Source organism: Callithrix jacchus, chromosome 1 (genome assembly GCF_049354715.1).
Source record: "Callithrix jacchus isolate 240 chromosome 1, calJac240_pri, whole genome shotgun sequence".
In the NCBI taxonomy this organism is placed as follows: Eukaryota; Metazoa; Chordata; class Mammalia; order Primates; family Cebidae; genus Callithrix; species Callithrix jacchus.
In genome coordinates this window covers 64,337,626-64,356,837 of record NC_133502.1, presented here as the reverse complement: position 1 = coordinate 64,356,837, position 19,212 = coordinate 64,337,626, and the positions used below count along the sequence as shown (strand labels likewise).

Genomic DNA, 19,212 nt, shown 5'->3' with positions numbered 1-19,212 from the left:
ACTTGTTACAAGAATAGGTTATAGTCTATTTACACATCAGGTTAGGTTATAGTTCCCTATATATGGAGAAACCTTTAGGCCTAACTTAAAATATGTATGGAAGCAGCTTTAGATCAAACTTCATTTAATAGTCTTTCTTTTCTAATAATCTGGGCTGATGTTCCTTACAAGCTTCTTGCCAGTACAGAAATACAGGAGAAGAGGCAGTGCCCAAATCTGGTTCAGTCCCGTAAAATTAGTCTGATGCAAAAATTTAATGCCTTTTAGATAAATGTTCCTTTTAAAAAATGTAAAATGTGGCCAGGCGCGGTGGCTCAAGCCTGTAATCCCAGCACTTTGGGAGGCCGAGGCGGGTGAATCACGAGGTCAAGAGATCGAGACCATCCTGGTCAACACGGTGAAACTCCGTCTCTACTAAAAATACAAAAACTTAGCTGGGCATGGTGGCATGTGCCTGTAATCCCAGCTACTCAGGAGGCTGAGGCAGGAGAATTGCCTGAACCCAGGAGGCGGAGGTTGTGGTGAGCCGAGATTGTGCCATTGCACTCCAGCCTGGGTAACAAGAGCGAAACTCTGTCTCAAAAAAAAAAAAAAAATGTAAAATGTTGTGCTTCTCATATTTCCTCACTAAGATGGCATCTGGGTGTGGGGTGGGTGGTTTGGGAGACTGTGTGGGTAGATGGAATCCATAGACCCCCATGGAGTGACCTCTGGGTCCTTTTTGGCTCTGCCATGGAACAGCTGCTCTGGCCTGTTGCCTGGACCGGAGATGGCTGAGGACGGCATCCTGGTGTCCTCTGTTGAAGACTCTGGCACATCCTTGCCTGTCTTTGCTTGGTGATGTCTGGTGGTGCTCCCGGTGGGCTCTACTTTATCTCTTATGGCATGATTCCCCTCTGGGTCTCTGTCTTATCCTTTATCCTGCTCTTGCCCCAGTGGTACCCTGTAGCCTTTGAAGTGGCATTATCTCTCCTGTACCACTGTGGACTCTCAACCCATCCCAGCCCATCTGCATCTGCTCCCTCCCATCCACCTCTATCCAGACAGGATTTTTCTGCGTCTGTGTAAACAAGTCAGGCCCACAGAGGAAGGATACACTCCAGCCATTGTTCTGTCTGACTTTGCTGTAGCACTGAGTTTCCTTTGATGTAGCTGAGCTGGGGATGGTGTGGTATGGTCTGTGAGGCAGCCTTTCCCCAGAATCCTAAATAGGAAGTGTGGCAGAAGCCCTTGCATGTCGATATTTCTCTCACCCAGTGAGGACTCCTTCCTTCTGAGAGGGAAGTTGGATGTACTCATCTCATCCACTTCTTCTGCCTCTGGCTCTCCTTCCCTCTCCCATTTTCCTCTGTGCCAGGTTTCCCTCTGTCCTCATCCTGTCAGAATAGAACTGCCCTTACACACAATATATAAAACTCTGCCATCAAGTCCTGTTGTTTTTAATATGTTTATTGATGTGAAAGGAATTTAGAAGAAACATTTTCTCTGAATAAAGCCTGAGGTAAACACTCTGTCCTCCCCTCTCTTTCCCCATCCTGCGTTTCTGCTGTTGCACAAGCCTTACTTACACAAATGCATACTTTTAATACATTGGAAGTGGTTGTGTGCAGAACAAGTATATTAATAGCTTTTGAAAATACTCTTGGCTGGACGTGGTGGCTCACACCTGTAATCCCAGCACTTCGAGAGGCCGAGGGGAGCAGATTACCGGATGTTAGGAGTTCGAGACCAGCCTGGCTAACATGGTGAAACCCTGTCTCTACTAAAATTACAAAAATTAGCTGGGCGTAGTGGAGGGCACCTGTAATCCCAGCTATTTGGGAGGCTGAGGCAGGAGAATCGGTTGAACCCAGGAGACAGAGGTTGCAGTGAACCAGGATCACACCACTGTATTACAGCCTGGGTGACATGAGCAAAACTTCATATCAAAAAACAAAAAAAGAAAGAAATATTCTCTTCATTAAATCTAGAGAAATTAAAGGTGCATCAATTACCTGGGAAAGCAGATCTTGATGCAGTTGAGACTATTTTGAATTGAAGGTTCTTATGGACTTCATATCCTAAATAAAGTTGCAAATAATAAAGTGGTGGCTGCCTCAGCTCTCTGAAAGTTTTAAAGAATGCAATGTGATCCTGTCCAGATTTGTCCTTTTGGGTTCCCTCAGACCTAAATGGCAGTCACCATCAGAAAAAAATACAGTTAAGAGTACACTGGTTCTGGAACAGCCATGTCATATTAATGACTCTTAAACTTGGGTGGAAGGTTAAAAAAAAAAAGAACTGAAGTATTAAAAGAAATAGCCCCTGTTTCCCCATTTATTGCAGTGGGATTTTCTGCCTTTAACTCAATTAAAAATCACACCTCTGTCTTTTTTTCTTAATTTTAAAAAATATTTTTGCTCAATTTAGCTTGATGTAGAAAGATGGGTATGTGTGTATCAGAGAGAAGGGAGTTGGAAAAGATGGATTATATAACTTCATCTTCAACATTATATTTTGGGTTGATAAAAAGGCACTGAAATTGGAGGTCATTATTAGTTCTCTTTTCAGTAAAGCACAGGATTAACCTGAAGCACATTTGTGCTGTGATTGCTGCAGGAAGCCATACGCCAACAGTGCTAAGCTTTGTAATATTTGTATTTCTAAAGATGATACATGAATCAAAAAAATTTTTTTAGATGGAGTTGTCCTCTTGTTGTCCACGTTGGAGTGCAGTGGCGTAATCTCAGCTCATGACAACCTCCGTCTCCCGGGTTCAAGCGATTCTCCTACCTCAGCCTCCCGAGTAGCTGGGATTATAGGCATGCACCACCACGCCTGGCTAATTTTGTAGTTTTAGTAGAGACAGGATTTCTTCATGTTGGTCAGGCTGGTCTCGAATTCCTGACCTCAGCCTCCCAAAGTGCTGTGATTACAGGTGTTAGCTACAGCACCCGGCCTTTCAATATTTGAATTTGTTGTGTCGTGAGGATTCAGTGAGTTAATTCAAGGTCCTGGATTATTGCCTAAAGTAAGAGTTTCATTAAAAAAAAAATCTCAATTCTTTAATAACCACCTGTGATTTTCCTTGGTTATATTTGTTGATTATTTGTGTTGTGTTTCTTACAAGTAGCCTCTCAATGATGATTGTGGTTTAATCTTGTTAGTACCACCCATCTCTCCACTGTACCAGACGTCAGAATGTACATCCTGTGAACATTGGGAAGCTACCTGGTTTCCAACTTTTTCTCATTCCCATGAGAAATTTTGGTTATTCTGTTGTTCCTGTCCTTCCAATCTTTTGATCATTTCTGTCTTTCTACAACAGGCAACTTTTAAAGGCAGTTTTTTTTTTGTTTTTTTTTTAATTAAAGGGATAGGCCCCTTTTTTTTCTATAGCAGTTATTCCTTCATTATTTCCACACCATCCCTGCCGTGCACACCAAGCTTTTAAAACAAAGAGGCAGAATAAAGAAACATAACTAGACTGTGTTCCCACTTTTGCTCAGCATTCGTTTAAAGAGCTGTCTTGGAAGTGAATGACCCCTATTTTGAGATAATAAAGGATGACAAATTAGAGAAAGGACCAGGTTGGGAGAAACCTGTATACAGTGAAATTGATTCATTTAGTCAGAGGCGACTCAAGGCATACACTTTTCTTGGAGCAGTTTGGACAGATTACTGTTCTGATAGAGTCAGAACTTGCTGAAAGCAGGAGTTCAGATTTGATTCGATGTATTCAAACCCTGTGTCTCAGGCTTTACCTGATTATTTATAGCTCTGTCCCCAAGAACTGGTATGAGCCGTTGCTCCTCCACCTTTTCCACCCCGATTTGCTTTTTCCTGTTCTATTCATTGCTGGAAGTGGAAAGAGTCTTGTGTGTTGGGTTCTTGATATGACTGTATTATCAGGCCACGTTCACTCTCCTAGTTTTACTTTAATTCAGCATGTGTTCAACAACTGTTAGTTGAGCCCCTGACTCTGCACCAGGCACTATTCTAGGCAGGGGCTAATATTAGTAAACGAACAGAGATCCCTGCCACCATGGAGCTTATGTTGTTGGGGGGGAAAATACATAATGAACAATGATAATGATTGATAAGAATATGTTAGAAAGTGATAAGCACTGTGGACACAAATACAGAGCAGGTGTAAAAGTCTGAGAATGTAGGTCTGAGTCAGAGAGGAGGTGAAGTTTCTACTTTTAAAAAATGAATGGCTTGGGCAGCTCTCGCCAAGGAAACATTTGAGCAAAAATCTGAAGGAGGTATGGGTTTTGCTGTGGAGCTGTCTGGACATGAGTCTTCTTGGCTGAGGGAACAGCCAGTGCAAAGGCAGGAACATCTCTGGTCTTCAGCAGGCCAGTGTGTCTGGGAGGAAGTGAGAGACAGGAGGAGAATATAGGAGGCAAGATTAGGGGGATGACAAGACAGAAACTGTTGTAGAACCACTGTGAAGATTTAGTCTTTTGCTCTAGTAAAATGGGGAGCCACTGCAGAGTTTTGAGCAGATCAAGATCAAGATTTCACTCATTTTAATAGTATCAACTGACTGTTGTATGACAGCCAACTAGGTGCAGGGTGGGATGGATGAGGCCAGAGGCTGGAGGACCAGTTAGGAGGACATTGCAGTAAGGAATGTACGAGTGGCTGTGACAAAGGTGATCTAATGATGGCTGGGGTGGGGAGAGGTGATGAGGTCTGGATATACTTTCATAGTTGTTTCATAATTCAGACTTGGCTTGGTATTTCTGGTCAAGTATATCTGATTGGGCAGCACTTAAGCCACACACATTTCTAATATCTGCATGGCTTCCTCCTCACTTAAGAGTGCATGTGCATGGCATTTGTGTGTGTAAATGTTTGTAGTGTAAAGCTCCTATTCACTAGTTTTAGATTGTTCTGTTTTAAAGCAGGAAGGAATGTAGCTATCCTTTAGCCTTAACTAGTAATAAAAGAGAAAAGGCAAATCTGTTTGATCTTAAAAGTAGTATAGCCTTTAAAAAACAAACTGATAGTTAGCTTTGCTTCTCCCCATCCCAAGGCAACTATCACTAAAATTTGGTACCCATTCTTTTAAGAGTTCATTAAAAATACTCCTCAGTTCAAAGGGTTTCAGAAATTCAATACAAAGGTGGCAGTCATGTATAGAGTTAGTATCTCTGAACTTGAGAACTTAGCAAAAATATTACTGAGGCCAACTGAAATCCTGTGGAATTCAGCCAAGATTAGCCAGTTCAGAGCACTGCCAACATTGGCTGAGGGCAGAATGCTGACAGGGCAGGGATGAGGCACAGCCAGGACTTCGAAAAGGAAACTGATAGCAATGGAGGGAATTTTTCACCTGATGCAGCATTTCATATACTTAGCATTCCAGTGAGTTCCTCCTGTTTGTTTTAATGTTGTCATGCATTGTTTATATATTTATAAATAAGCCCAGATAACAATTTTTCATGCACTCTTTGGTCATAGTTGGGTGCCCCAGAGCGCCCCGGCAGCCAAGCATAGCCTGCTGGCACACCAGTGGCCTGACAGCACAGATCTGAGGGAGGACAGATGCTGAAGGGAAAAGAATATTTCAGATTTCACTTGAAATTCTGAACTCTTAAATAAGTGCGGGAATGAGACCCAAGTTTGTCTTTAGAACATACATTCTTCAACAATAAGATCTGAGTTTCTTTCCATTTCTACAAATACTTGAGGCAGCATTTGTACAGTAGAAAGAAGACAGACAGGGCTTGGAGTGAGACTGGTCTGGTTGAAATTCCAGTATCTCTTCCTGCTATCTGTGAGGCCTGCACAACTTAGCTTCCTTAAGCCTCCATTTACTTCTCTATAAAAGAGGGTTTTAAAATATCTGCTTACTAGAGGTGTGTTCTAAGCATCATACCAACATACAGAAAAATACAGGAACATACACAAAATATAGGAAGCACCTTCCATTGCACAAGGCTCAGTAATAGCTCCTTTCTCTTTCTCCACCAGTGAGGTTTACTCCATACATTTTAATGGATGATTAACAGGTATTTATACTTTGTTCAACTTTGTATATCAAATGTATTATACTTAATAAGTTATGTGATTAATGTGGCAGGGGCTAAATGGAGCTAAAAGGGTGTACTAATACAAATTTTTATTTTAGTATGTTTTTTGTTTACTATTTGTTGTTTATAAATTCCTCTCTTCAGTGTTTCATAGCACATTACTAAAGACAACCACAATAATACAAAAAGGCAGAGATTAATTTTCATTCCTTGGAGAAGTGTCATGGGATCCTTGGGGTGTTGCTTTACCAGCCAGAAACCTCTGACCAGCGGCGCCTTCTGCCTGAGTATTGCTTACACCTGCTGGGTTCATTCCACCTATTCGGCCTGGCAAGCTATGCTTGGCTTGTGGTGCTGGCCCAGATCCCACACCTGCCAAGGGTGAACCTGATGCACAGTGGTAAGGAGGGTGTGAGCCAGCGGGTATGGGGTCCAGCCACTGCGCACAGCTAGGATGCTGGCTGCTGTGGAGGGCGGGCAGCTACAGGTGCCAGCTCCATCCCAGGCTGCGGCTGGACCAGGTGTACTGCATGCAGCTTCTGTTGCAGGCCCCTGTGTCCAGAGGAGGGTAATATGGTGGCACCTGGAAGCTTGGAGACGCCAGGAACTCCAGAGCCTCAGAGAGGATATCACAGCCATGACTTCTTGAGGAGCTCTTAGGTTTGAGATCCCAGAAGGGCTGCAGCTCTTCTCCCCTTGTTGCTGTCAATGTGGTGAGCCGGTGGAGGGGGAAGGAGGGGTGCGGGGCGGGGCATGTTTCAGCCCTGTTAGTGTTGCAGCTTTTTCAGGCTCGCCATTTGACTGGTCCGTAGTTCTTATTTTTAATTTTTTGAGACGGAGGCTCGCTCTTGTTGCCGGGGCTGGAGTGCAGTGGCATGATCTTGGCCCACTATAACCTCCACCTCCTGGGTTCAAGCAATTCTCCTGCCTCAGCCTCCCAAATAGCTGGGATTACAGGTGCTTGCCACCATGCCTGGCTAAGTGTGTGTGTGTGTGTGTGTGTGTGTGTATTTTTAGTAGAGACGGGGTTTTACCACACCGGCCGGGATAGTCTCCAACTCCTAGCCTCGGGTGATCCATCTGCCTCGACCTCCCAAAATGCTGAGATTACAGGTGTGCTCCCCTCCCTCCACTGTCTGGGTCGGTAGTTCTTGTCTCATGTTCAGAAAGAATGAGGTATGTGGACAAGTGGATGGTGAGCAAGGTGAAGAGGTGCTTTATGGAACAGAAGAGGGTGAGCAAGGTGAAGAGGTACTTTATGCAACAGAACAGCTCAGAGGAGACCTGCAGTAGGTAGGTCTCCACTTTAAGGTCAGTGCGTCATCTGCTTAGCTCACAGCAGAGAAGACCTACAGTGGGTAGCTCCTCTCCACAGGCAGGTCGCCCAGTTACCTGCCTGAGTCCAGGGGGGTTTTATGGGCTTCAGAGAGGAGGAAGTACATGCTGATTGGTCCATGGGCAGCAATGGGCAGACCCAGAAAAAGCACCATAAGTTCTCACTCTGGGCCGGACTCCACCTAGAACTGGCAGCCTGGCCCCCAGGCTTCAGGCCATCCCTGGCTTGAAGGTGGGGTTTCACTGGGGACCTGCCCCTTTCTGCCCAGGAACCTGTCCACTTCCTGGCATCAACATGCTGTCCATGGCACCCAGGCTGTTCATGCTGAGAGGTACCTGCAGGGCTGAGCTGAGCCGCCCTCAGCCCCCACTGGGTTCCTTTCCAGTGCCTAAAGTTTCAGAGGGGGCCCAGGCGGCGTTGGGGGTGCTGATGTGTCAGTGCTGCCCCAAGTGCATGTACACCCGGCCATTTCACGGCAGTGCCCAGGCTTGGCTTCAACTTTGTTTTGAAATCAGAGCGGATGCCAGAGCTGGGAGAGGTCAGGGCCCTTTTGAGCCTGTGTGGACATGAGGGCTTCCCAGGCCCGTGAGAGTGCAGGGATGCCTGGGTCTGGAGCTTCACCTGGGTGGCTGCAGCTGCACCTGGGAGTACGGAGTTTCCTTACCGCCAACTGCACAGGGGTAGGCTGTTGTTCCCTGCTCTGGTTGGCCCCACAGAGCGAGTATTCCTGGTGGCACCTCCTCTGCTGCAGCGGGCATCTTCCCAGTGACCCCTCCAGACGGCCGCAGGGGCAGCTGCCATCAAAGGAGAAAAGGCAGGTTGAGCTAATGAGCCCTTGATGCATCACAGATGCCAATGAGCTGCTTTACTCTGCAAGTCATGTTTAACTAAATGAGATTTTCTAACAGGTAGAATTTCAATGTCTTAAAAAGGGCTTTAGAAACCCATTGACCAGCATTTTAAAAATAGTGTCATAACTTTAAGATTGACCAGCAGACTAAATTCTTCCAGGGTTTAGACCTCTTCTAAAGACATATTTGTATGCTCTGTGGGACTTTCTGTTTCTGTGATCCATTCTGATGGTTTAAAACTGTATATTGACAGTTTCCTTGTGTGGGAAATGAAGAGTTTGATTAGATTATTTCTCAGGTCCCCTTCAATTTTGAAATTGAAATTCTGAGACCCACATTTTTAGTTTTAAGCTATGGAGAAGATAGTCTTGGAAAATGCCTATCAACTAAGGGAAAAGTGATATTCCTCATGTGGAAAGTCTCTCAAGCTGTTTTCTGTCTTCAGTGAGGAAGGCTAAGAGAGGAAGACCATGAAGCACACCAAATGGATAGTGTAGGTTTCTCCTAGCCTGCCTTGGTCTCTAAATGTTCATGTCCATAGATTACAGTAGACTTAGGAATGCAGATGGTTACTGGTATTAATTAGATACCTAAAAGAATTTTAAGTCCTTGGAAATTGATATAACCATGGATTTGTTTTAATATTATGTTTGTGAAGTATGGTATATGAAAAGAGGATGTTATTTGAGCTGATTTTGATTTTCTCAGTTTAATATGACTTTGGAAAAGGTTCTTCATTACAAAATGGTCTATTTTTATTTTCTTTATAAGGGTTGTATTCAGTAATGTAAATCAAATAAAGGTGTGTGAAAAGCTCTGTGAACTGTTCTATACAAGCATTGCACTCTACATGGAGGATGATCTTTAACATCATGAGCTTCCTTTTTATACAAAACTGTGTGTGTGATGGAGAATTTCAAAACCTCATACAACAAATCAACTTGAAAGAATTCTAATTGGAAAACACAGAGAAAGTACCTATGTCGTTGTGGCCAAGGGGTAATTGAGCCTTTTTGTTTTCTTCAGTAACATTTCTCTTTAGTTCTTTGATTTTTTTGTTCTTTGTTTTTTTTTCTTTTTGGTCAATACATGTGTTACATCTGAAAAATATGGAAAGTACAGAAACAGTATAAGCAGGAGGCATGAAACCACTCATGATCCCACAATCTAGGAGCAACCACCATTAACATGTTTCCTAACTTTTTTTTCATTGATCTTAGTATAGTTAAAATCATTTTATTTACAGTCTTATAAACCTTGTGTTCACTTAACATAATGTCTCTAGCACACTGATAATGAAAGAGTAGAAATATGGAGCCTTAGCTATTCAAGACATTGAGTTACTGAATCAGCCTGGAACTAACTTCTAGTCCTTTGTTTAAGTCAGACCCTTTTTGTTTAAATCACTGAAGTTGGGTATTGTTATTTGCAGCCCAAATCTTCTTAAACTGAGAAAACTGTCTTGAATTTCTTATTTATTCCCATGTTTGATTTCTTACTTTTACAGCACGTGAATGTAGAGTAAATTTCTGCAAGTGGAATTTCTGAGTCATAGATTATATACTTTTTTAAAATTTCTGATGACTTATTTTCCTGTCAGCTCATCATAAAACTTAAAAATTCTTATTTTAGTGATTTTCTGTGTGTGTGTTTTAAACTGGTAGAGTTTCCTTCCTTTTTTTTTTTTAATATTTGGGTCACCACAATGTGCAACATTATTTCTTTATTTTTGCATACTTTTTGAATAACTGTATGTGTGGCACTTTAGCACACGTTGCCTCATTTAATTACCCAGAAGAATGGGTGATATTTTGCTCTTTCATCCAGTTTATAAGGGTTTCTCCTTTATAGGAGTATTTAACCCATTAGCGTTTACTGAATGTTTGATCTTAACCCTTGGCTTTTTGTGTTATGTTTTCAAATTATTATGCTTTCTGATTATTTTCCTAAATTTTTCTTTAAATTTTTCAAGTTTTCCTTTTTTTTTTTTTTTTCAATTTTCTTTTTTATTGAGACGGAGTGTTTCGCTCTTGTCACCCAGGCAGGAGTGCAATGGTGTGATCTTGGCTCACTGCAGTGTCTGCCTCCTGGGTTCAAGCGATTCTCCTGCCTCAGCCTCCCAAGTAGCTGGGATTACGGGTGTGTGCCACTATGCCTGGCTAATTTTTGTATTTTTAGTAGAGACAGGGTTTCACTATGTTGGCAAGGTTGGTCTTAAACTTCTGACCTCAGGTGATCTTCCTGCCTCAGCCTCCCAAAGTGCTGGGATTTCAGGCATAAGCCACCGTGCCTGGCAAGTTTTTCTTTTTTGTTGTGGGAAGAAAACAAGCTGGGCATGGTGGCTCACACCTGTACTCTCAGCACTTAGGGAGGCCGAGGTGGGAGGATCACTTGAGCCCAGGAGTTCAAGACCAGTCTGGGCAAGACAGAGAAATCCCATCTCTACAAAAAATGATAAAATTAGCTGGGTGTGGTGGCTTGTGCCTGTAGTCCCAGCTGCTTGAGAGACTGAGGTAGGAGGATCACTTGAGATTAGGAATTCTAGTCAGCAGTGGGCCATGATGGTGTCACTGTACTGCAGCCTGGGAGATGAAGCAAACCCTGTCTCTTAAAAAAAAAAATTATAAAGCAGGAAAACAGTTCTCTTGGGACTTGGAAATTATATGTCCAAGTTTTGTTCTTCTGGGTAATTTAAAATTTGAACTTACTTGTTTATCATTAGAACAGTATCTGTGGAGTTCCCCTAAGCCATATGGTCATGTCAGTACATTTTCTTCTTTCCTTCTCCTTACCTTCTAAATTTTGTTGAAATGAGAAATATTTGTTCTTTTTTTTTTTTTTTGCATTACGCTCCTTCAGACATGCTTACTGAATGTTTGCATTATGATTTCAACATTGACACATTATTTAGACCCCTCTAGTTTTGTTTTAATTTCTTGTGGAGACGAGGATCTTGCCCTGTTGCCCAGGCTGGTTTTAAACTACAGGGCTCAAGCAGTCCTCCCCTCTCAGCCTCCCATCTCAGCCTCCCAAGGTACTGGGATTACAGGCGTGAGGCACTGCGGCTGGCCTAGACCTCTCTAGTTTTGTTAGCTTTAGTGCTCACTGCTGTTTCTCTTATACTTCTATTTATTTTTTACTTTCTTGAGTTTTTTATTCTATTTTTTCAGTTGATTATATATCCTCCCTTCCTTAAGAATATTACTGCAGATAGGGTAAATGGAAATATACTTTTGGCCAGTCGCGGTGGCTTACGCCTTTAATCCTAGCACTTTGGGAGGCTGAGGTGGGTGGATCACGAGGTCAAGAGATCGAGACCATCCTGGTCAACAAGGTGAAACCCCGTCTCTACTAAAAATACAGAAATTAGCTGGGCATGGTGGTGTGCGCCTGTAGTCCCAGCTACTCGGGAGGCTGAGGCAGGAGAATTGCTTGAACCCAGAAGGAGGAGGTTGCGGTGAGCCGAGATCGTGCCATTGCACTCCAGTCTGGGTAACAACAGCGAAATTCTGTCTCAAAAAAAAAAAAAAAAAAAAAAATCCCAGTGCGGAAAATACTTTTGAGTCCTTCTCTATATATTATTTCTTCTACTTTCTAGTAATGATAATTATAGTATTGATAATTTATCTAAATTTAGAATTTTTGTGTCATAGACTTATCCTTTCAGAGTCCTATAAATCTTACTCCATTGTGTTTTAACACTTAGTATGGTAGATGAGAAACCCAATGTTTGTCTCATTCATGTTCCTCTTTATTTTTTTAATCTTGGTGGAGGAGCAGATGTCTATTGGACAGTTTTACTCTCTGACATTCCAAAACTCTCCTGGGATGAGCATGGTTCTTTTGTGATTAATTCTGCTAAGCTCTGAATGAATTATTTTATTCTAAAAAAGTCAGTTTAAGTTATTTTTCCCCCCCATTATTTACTTATTACTTTTTCTTTACTTAAATATTATTTCTTTTTTCTGTTTTGTTTTCTCTTTCTGGAATTCCTGCTAGACATAGATTTGATCTTCTCGATCTCTGTCATTCAGGCGCTATCTGTTTCAGTCATGATTTTTCACTTTCCGTTGCTTTCTTGTGAGTTCTGGGAGATTTCGTGGAGCAGGTCTTTCAGGTTCCCATTTGGTTTTCTGCAGGAGCCAGTCTGCATCTCAGTGCATCTCTTCTTTAAAAGCCTACCTGTTTTGCTTTTTACTTTCATATGCTATGTTCTGTTGCTCCTTTTTCATCTTTCTTCATAGTAACTTTTGTGTCAGTGATGCAGATAGAAAAGTTTAAATCTCACCGAGAATATAAATTTTATTTATTGTTTAAGTACATTCTCCATTTTATTTTTCTCTAGAGAATAGTCTGTCTTCAGTCTTTAAGGACTCAGCTCCTTATGTAGGTTTTGGTGGGGGTCGTGGGGCAACAGTTGCAGGTCTAAATCGGGGTAGGGTAGTTTGGTCCTTTCGGGCTTCACGAGATCGATTCCTGACTACTTTGCTATTAGTCGCACAACTTAAACAGTAATGTAGCTTCACAGACAGCTTGGGAAGCACATAGGCATCAAAGACGCTCGCTTCAGAAATGTCCCTGACTGCTGTGGCCTCCACTGTGTTTCGAATGACAAATTTCTTAATGGCCTTGTCTTTGGGCATGCATTGGGCACGGTTAGTGCAGCGAATAGGCTGAACGTGGCGAGGCCCTTTTTGGCACAACCATCGTTCTTTCTTTTCTTTGTCATCTTGAGACACGGACTGGAGAGAGTGAGAATACATATTTTAAAGTAGCAAAACCATATTTTAAAGTGTGCACACTTTTTTTGTTTCTTGCAGTTACCCTAATTATTTAAAAATTTTCACTTCACTTAAAATACTGGGTCTTTCTCCTGTCTAGTTTGCTAGTTTCTCTGTTCACTCATCTGCCAAGTAGGTCTAATTTGTTCATTATTGGTAACTGAAATATGCTTTGTCAGAGGTTGTGTAGGTCATTATTCAGTTCTTTTCATTCCAGGCAAAAATAGGGGAAAAATTATATTTACTGTGATTTTTTTTATCTGCAGCTTGGAGTTCTAATAGTTTGTGTGGGGTAGGGTTGAAGCTGTAGACACTAGGAAACAACTGCAGGGCAAACTTTGTCTTTGTTCAGGAACAGTGTCTTGTGTCTGCCTTGGCAGCTCCTGGCCCACTGGGGTAGTTTCCCTCTCCTCTGAATAGCTGGCTGGACTAGGCATCTAGGCCGAAACTCCAGCATGGCTGCTTCTCCAGCACTAGCCTGGCCTCCAGCCTCTGCTCCAATTCTGGAGCTGTCAGTGGGCTCTGAAGTAGGGATCCTGGTAGACTTGCCACCCCATGTGTAGTAGAGTGATTAAGAGTTTAAACTTGAGTCTGATCGCCTTTGTGTTCTAGTCTTGGTTTTGCTACTTGAGAACTGTATAATATTGGTCATCTTGTTCACCTTCTGCTGTGCAGAAGCTGTGAAGTTTGATTAGTCTTCTATCCAGTAACATTTGTCTATTTTGGCTTTTGTTGCCAATGCTTTTGGTGTTTTGTTCATGAAGTCCTTGCCTATGCCTATGTCCTGAATGGTTTTGCCTAGACTTTCTTCTAGGGTTTTTATGGTGCCAGGTCTTATGTTTAAGTCTTTAATCCATCTGGAGTTAATTTTAGTGTAAGGTGTCAGGAAGGGATCCAGTTTCTGCTATCTGCACATGGCTAGCCAGTTTTCTCAACACCATTTATTAAACAGGGAATCCTTTCCCCATTGCTTGTTTTTGTCAGGTTTGTCAAAGATCAGATGGTTGTAGATGTGTTGTGTTGCCTCTGAGGCTTCTGTTCTATTCCATTGGTTTATATCTCTGTTTTGGTACCAGTATCATGCTGTTTTGATTACTGTAGCCTTGTAGTATAGTTTGAAGTCCAGTAGTATGATGCCTCCCGCTTTGTTCTTTTTACTTAGAATTGACTTGGCTATGCGGGCTCTCTTTTGGTTCCATATGAAGTTTAAGGTGGTTTTTTCCAGTACTGTGAAGAAGGTCATTGGTAGCTTGATGGGGATAGCATTGAATCTGTAAATTACTTTGGGCAGTATGGCCATTTTCATGATATTGATTCTTCCTAACCATGAGCATGGAATGTTTCTCTTCATCTGTTTTTGTCCTCTCTTAATTCTTTGAGCAGTGGTTTGTAGTTTTCCTTGAAGAGGTCCTTTACATTCCTTGTTAGTTGTATTCCTAGGTATTTTATTCTCTTTGTAGCAATTGTGAATGGCAGTTCGTTCTCGATTTGGCTCTCTTTAAGTCTGTTATTGGTGTATAGGAATGCTTGTGATTTTTGCACATTGATTTTGTATCCTGAGACTTTGCTGAAATTGCTTATTAGCTTAAGGAGTTTTTGGACTGAGATGATGGGGTCTTCTAGATATACTATCATGTCGTCTGCAAATAGAGACAATTCGGCTTCCTCCTTTCCTATTTGAATACCCTTTATTTCTTTTTCTTGCCTGATTGCTCTGACTAGAACTTCCAGTACTATATTGAATAGGAGTGGTGAGAGAGAGTATCCTTTTCTAGTGCCAGATTTCAAAGGGAATGCTTCCAGTTTTTGCCCATTCAGTATGATATTGGCTGTTGGTTTGTCGTAAATAGCTTTTATTATTTTGAGATACGTTACATCGATACTGAGTTTATTGAGGGTTTTTAGCATAAAGGGCTGTTGAATTTTGTCACAGGCCTTCTCTGCATCAATTGAGATAATATGGGTTTTGGTTTTGGTTCTGTTGATGTGGTGAATTATGTTTATAGACTGCGTATGTTGAACCAGCCTTGCATCCGCGGGGTGAATTCTACTTGATCATGGTGGATAAGCTTTTTGATGCGCTGTTGCAGTCGGCTTGCCAGTATTTTATTGAAGATTTTTGCATCTATGTTCATCATGGATATTGGCCTGAAGTTTTCTTTTCTTGTTGGGTCTCTGCCGGGTTTTGGTATCAGGATGATGTTGGTCTCATAAAATGATTTGGGAAGGATTCCCTCTTTTTGGATTATTTAGAATAGTTTCAGAAGGAATAGTAACAGTTCCTCTTTGTGTGTCTGGTAGAATTCGGCTGTGAACCCATCTGGACCTGGGCTTTTTTTGTGTGGTGGGCTTTCAATTGCTACCTCAACTTCAGACCTTGTAACTGGTCTATTCAAGGTTTTGACTTCTTCCTGGTTTAGGCTTGGGAGGAGGCAAGTGTCCAGGAATTTATCAATTTCTTCCAGGTTTACTAATTTATGTGCATAGAGTTGTTTGTAATAATCTCTGATAACTTGAATTTCTGTGGAATCTGTGGTGATATCCCCAGTTTCGTTTTTATTGCATCTATTTGGTTATTCTCTCTTTTCTTTTTTATTAATCTGGCTAGTGGTCTATTTTGTTGATCTTTTCGAAAAATCAGCTCCTGGATTTATTGATATTTTGAGGGGTTTTTAATGTGTCTATCTCCTTCAGTTCTGCTCTGATCTTAGATATTTCTTGTCTTCTGTTAGGTTTAGAGTTTTTTTGATCTTGCTCCTCTAGCTCTTTCAATTTTGACAATAGGGTGTTGATTTTAGATCTCTCCTTGCTTCTCATGTGGGCATTTATTGCTATGTATTTTCCTCTAGAGACTGCTTTAAATGTGTCCCAGAGATTCTGGTATGTTGTGTCTTTGTTCTCGTTGGTTTTGAAGGACATCTTTATTTCTGCCTTTATTTCCTTGTTTATCCAGTCAACATTCAAGAGCCAGCTGTTCCGTTTCCATGAAGCTGTGCGGTTCTGAGTTAGTTTCTGAATTCTGAGTTCTAACTTGATTGCACTGTTATGATTTCCGTTCTTTTGCATTTGCTGAGGAGTGATTTACTTCCAATTATGTGGTCAATTTTAGAGTAGGTGCGATGTGGTGCTAATAAGAATGTATATTCTGTGGATTTGGGGTGGAGAGTTCTCCAAATGTCTATTAGGTTTGCTTGTTCAAGGTCTGAGTTCAAGTCCTGGATATCCTTATTAATTTTCTGTCTGGTTGATCTGTCTAATATTGACAGTGGAGTGTTAAAGTCTCCCACTATTATTGTGTGGGAGTCTAAGTCTCTTTGTAAGTCATTAAGAACTTGCCTTATGTATCTGGGTGCTCCTGTACTGGGTGTGTATATATTTAGGATCATTACCTCTTCTTTTTGCATTGATCCTTTTACCATTATGTAATGTCCTTCTTTGTCTCTTTTGATCTTTGTTGGTTTAAAGTCTATTTTATCAGAGATGAGAATTGTAACTCCTGCTTTTTTTTCTCTCCATTTGCTTGGTAAATCTTCCTCCATCCCTTATTTTGAGCCTTTGTGTATCCTTGCATGTGAGATGGGTTTCCTGGATACGGCACACCAATGGATTTTGGCTTTTTATCCAATTTACCAGTCTGTTTCTTTGGATTGGTGCATTTAGCCCATTTACATTTAGGGTTAATATTGTTATGTGTGAATTTGATACTGCCATTTTGATGCTAGCTGGCTGTTTTGCCTGTTTGTTGATGCAGTTTCTTCATTGTGTTGATGCTCTTTACCATTTGTTATGATTTTGGAGTGGCTGGTACTGCTTGTTCCTTTCTATGTTTAGTGCCTCTTTCAGGAGCTCTTGTAAAGCAGTCCTGGTAGTGATGAAATCTCTGAGTACTTGCTTGTTCATAAAGGATTTTATTTCTCCTTCGCTTATGAAGCTTAGTTTGGCTGGATATGAAATTCTAGGTTGAAAGTTCTTTTCTTGAGGATGTTGAATATTGGCCCCTACTCTCTTCTGGCTTGTAAGATTTCTGCTGAGAGGTCTGCTGTGAGTCTGATGGGCTTCCCTTTGTGGGTAACCCGACTTTTCTCTCTGGCTGCCCTTAGCATTTTCTCTTCCATTTCAACCCTGGTGAATCTGATGATTATGTGCCTTGGGTTTGCTCTTCTTGAGGAATATTTTTGTGGTGTTCTCTGTATTTCCTGGACTTGAATATTGGCCTGCATTTCTAGGTTGGGGAAGTTTTTCTGGATAATATCCTCAAGAGTATTTTCCAGCTTGGATTCATTATCTCCATTACATTCAGGTACACCTATCAAATGTAGACTAGGTCTTTTCATATAGTCCCATATTTCTTGGAGACTTTGTTCATTCCTTTTTACCCTTTTTTTCCCTTATCTTGCCTTCTCGTTTTATTTCATTGAGTTGATCTTCGACCTTTGATATCCTTTCTTCTGTCTGGTCAATTCAGCTGTTGAAACTTGTGTATGCTTCGCGATGTTCTCATGTTGTGTTTTTCAGCTCCAGCAATTCACTTATATTCCTCTCTAAGTTGTTTATTCTCATTAGCATTTTGTCAAATCGTTTTTGAAGGTTTTTAGTTTCTTTGCATTGGGATAGAACATGTTCTTTTAGCTCACAGAAGTTTCTTATTATCCACCTTCTGAAGCCTGATTTTGTCAATTTATCACACTCATTCTCCATCCAGCCTTGTTCACTTGCTGGTGAGATGTTGTGATCCCTTGTAGGAGGAGAGGCATTGTGGTTTCGGGTGTTTTCATCCTTTTTGCGTTAGTTTCTTCCCATCTTTGTGGATTTATCCACCTGTCGTCTTTGGAGCTGTTGGCTTTCAGTTTGGGTCTCTGAGTGGATGTCCAGTTTGTTGATGATGAAGTTCTTTCTTTTTATTTCTTAGTTTTCCTTCTACGAGTCAGGCCCCTCTGCTGTAGGACTGCTGAGGTCCACTCCAGGTCCTGCTTGCCTGGGGAGCACCTGCAGCAGCTGCAGAACAGTAAGGGTTGCTGCCAGTTTCTTCCTCTGCTGTCTTTGTACCAGAAGGACACCCACCAGATGTCAGTCTGATCTCTCCTTTATGAGGTGACTCTTTGGATATACAGGGGTCAGGGAGCTGCTTGAGGAGACAGTATGTCCTTTATAGGAACTCAAGTGCTGAGCTGTGAGCTCCATTGTTCATTCAGAGCTGCTGGGCAGGTACGTTTAAGTCTGCTGCAGCAGAACTCACAAACCCCCCTCCCCCCCTTTTTTCCCCAGGTGTTCTGTCCCGGGGAGTTGGTGCTTTATTTATGAGTTTCTGTTGTGCTGCTGCCTTTTTTCAGGGCTGCCTTGCCCAGCGAGGAGGCAGCCTAGTCACTCTCTGCCTGCAGAGGTTTTGCTGAGCTTCTCTGGGCTCCACCCAGCTGCCGTGTGAACTTATCTCCGTCACATTCAGGTACACCTATCAAACGTAGATTAGGTCTTTTCATATAGTCCCTTTCAACTTCCCTGCAGTTGTTTATATGGGTGTAGTTAGAAATGCCTCAGCAATGGTGGCCCACCTCTGTAATGGTGGACTCACTCCGTAATGGTGGGCTGCCTTGGCAATGGCAAACTACCTCCGTGGTGGTGGAGTGCCTCAGTAATGGTGGACACCCCTCCCCCACAAAACTGGCCCTTCCCGGGTTCTGCTGTGCTTGTTGTGAAACTCTCAATCTAGAGCATTTCAGATTGCTGTTTTTTTGTGGGGGTGGGACCAGCCAAGCCTGATCACCTGGCTCCCTGCCTCAGAGCTTTTTTTTTTTTTTTTTTTTAGTTGAATGGTCGACTGTCTCCCAGGTGTTCCAGTTGCCTGTTGAAAAGGCACCAGGATCAGTGTGATTTTCCATGCAGCGACCCACTGCCCCAGCTGAAACAGTGGCGGCACTGAGATTCGTGGAGCTTTTTGGCCTGTGAATCTCCTGGCCTGGCTTCCTGTTTCAGTCTCCCTTTTAATCAGATGAATGGGCGACTCTGCTTTCCCGGACCTCCAATTGCCAGCTAAAACAGCACCTGGACCCATGTATTTTGTATAGAGAACTGCTGCGCCAGGGCCATGGCAAAACAGCCGCGCAGGCCAAAACAGCTGCGCTGGCAACCCGTAGGGCTCCTCTGCCTGATAATCTGGTCTGTGGGCAATAAAAATCTGTCTGGAAATGGGGCGTCCACTCACCCTCCGTGCTTTCACTGGGAGC

At 42.3% G+C, this 19,212-nt stretch overlaps 1 protein-coding gene and 1 pseudogene across 5 annotated transcripts in view; one reads left to right on the top strand and one right to left on the bottom strand.

Annotated features, from left to right (window-relative positions):
- The window catches only part of WDFY2 (WD repeat and FYVE domain containing 2), a 188,606-nt gene that overhangs the window by 36,606 nt on the left and 132,788 nt on the right, over nt 1-19,212 (top strand). The gene's annotated exons all lie outside the window — the stretch shown is intronic.
- LOC118146873 (small ribosomal subunit protein eS26 pseudogene) lies at nt 12,593-13,021 on the bottom strand (annotated as a pseudogene).